Raw genomic sequence first — 2086 nt, 5'->3', positions numbered from 1 at the left:
CCTTCTTCACTCCTCTAAGAGAACACAGGTCTGACGCTCGGCACCACGCCCCCTCGCCTCTGCTCCGGGGGTTTCTGGCCAAAGTAAAACAAAGTCCAGTTACACAGGGAGGACTTCGAAAGCCACCATCCGCTCACTCCGTGACATCTACGGGGCCGCCGAGGGTGTTTCATGGGCGCGAAGGGTTCCAGGCTCTGCACGTTCCGTCTTCTCCTGCAGAACGATGGCCAATCAGTGACAGAGACATCAGCTGTGACCCTGAGCCCCGCCCCCGTGAGGACTCAGGCACGGGAAGCCAGCGCCACCCTTCCGAAGGTCCCTCCTGCCCGCACGGGCGCCCGCCCCGGGCCCCCGGCCCTCGCCCTGCCCCCTGCTCTGCTCCCGGAGAAAGACCCTGGCTCCCGCTGTCCCCGGCCGTCACTGAGACCTGCTTGGCCCGTGTGGCTCCCAATCTTGACCCCCACAAACTCCGGCCCATTTCACCCTGAACGCTTTCCGTCACACAGGAAATTATAGGGTTAGAATGTGTTTCTTCGTTCTTTGGACGAGCGTTCAGCACCCGCTAAGTGCCAATCGTTGTAGGTGCACACCACACAGTGAACCCCATGGCAGGGAACCCCACGGCAGGGAGCCCCACGGCAGGGAGCCCCATGGCCACGTCTCGCTGCGAGCGAGGGCCGTGTGCTGGGTCGCTGTGGGACGAGGGGCGACAACACAGAGGGCGTCAGAGCGAAGCTCCCGCAGCGGGGGGAAGGGTCCGTGTCCTCAGCGGGGTGACGAGGGGCCAGCACGAGGTGCCAGCATGAGGTGCCCAGTGAGAGAAAGGGGAGCTGCCGGCAGCCTGGGCACAGCCTGGGGCGCAGTGTGTGTGTGTGTGGGGGGGCGGCCAGAGGAAGCCGGGCCTGCGGACCCCACAATGACTTTGGGGTGAGCCTGAGCATCGTGGGGACCTGCGTTAGTCGCCCGTGGCTGCTGTAACAAAGCCCCACACACCCGGGAGGCCAGAGCAGCAGGAGGCGCCCTCTCGCCATGCTGGAGGCCACGAGTCCAGTCGGTGCGGGCAGGTCCGGCTCCCTCCAACGCCTCCAGGGCAGGGTCCTGCCTGCCCCTTCCTGCCGGGCTGGGGTTGGGGGTCCCGATGTTCCCTGGATGGCAGCCTCATCACTCCGATCTCCGCCTCCGCCACCAGGGGGCGTCTCCCGTGTCTGCGTCTGTCTCGGTGGCTTTCCTCCCAGTCTTATGAGGACACCAGTCAGGTGGGATTAGGGGACCACCCTACCCCAGCATGACCCCGTCTTAACCAATTATACGTGCAACAACCTTACTTTCAGAGGTCGTATTCTGAGGTTCTGGGAAGGACATGAATTTGGGGAGGGGGGGCGTCGCGTCAGTATCAACCCAGGATAGAACCGCAGAGGAGTGACATGAGGTGACTTAGTTTTAAAAGGCCCGCTCTGCCTGCTGGGTGGAGGACACAGTCAGGACGGGGGTGAAACAAGGTCATTTAGAGGGCCACCCGAATGTCCCAGCAGGAACGCAGTGGCTGCACTGGGGTGGCCGTGCCGGTGAGGAGCGGGCAGACTCGGGGTGTACACAAAGGCAGAGTCTACGGGGTGCCTGACGTGGAGAAGAAAACTCCGGAAGTTTGGCGTAACGAAGAACCGGAAGAGAGAAGTGACCGCTTGCTTGGCTGGGGGGAGCCTGGTGGGGAGCGGGTTCGTGGGGCAGGAGATCGAGCGTGTGTTCGCTTCGCTGTGCTGCGAGACATCAGCGGTCTTGCTGAGGGGCAGTTGGGTACATGAGACCAGAATTCAGGGCGATCTCACATGGAGAGAGAGAAAGCGGAGAGCCGTCACCACGTAGGTGACATTTGAAGTCATGGCACAGAAGAGTGACAGCGCCGAGCATGGAGGGGCCTGAGTCCTCGCATCTTCCAGGCTTCTCAGGTCGGGTGGGGACACGGGGCCAGGCAAGAGTGACCAGTGGGACAAACGAGAACCCCTGGGAGACTGCCAGGGCAGGGCCAGCGACAGCAAGTGGTCCCCGGAGGTCGAGGCGGCCCCGGTGTCCACTGCTGCTGGGGCGG

Source organism: Pteropus vampyrus, unplaced genomic scaffold (genome assembly GCF_000151845.1).
Source record: "Pteropus vampyrus isolate Shadow unplaced genomic scaffold, Pvam_2.0 Scaffold312, whole genome shotgun sequence".
Classification (NCBI taxonomy): domain Eukaryota; kingdom Metazoa; phylum Chordata; class Mammalia; order Chiroptera; family Pteropodidae; genus Pteropus; species Pteropus vampyrus.
This window is presented reverse-complemented; position numbering follows the sequence as displayed.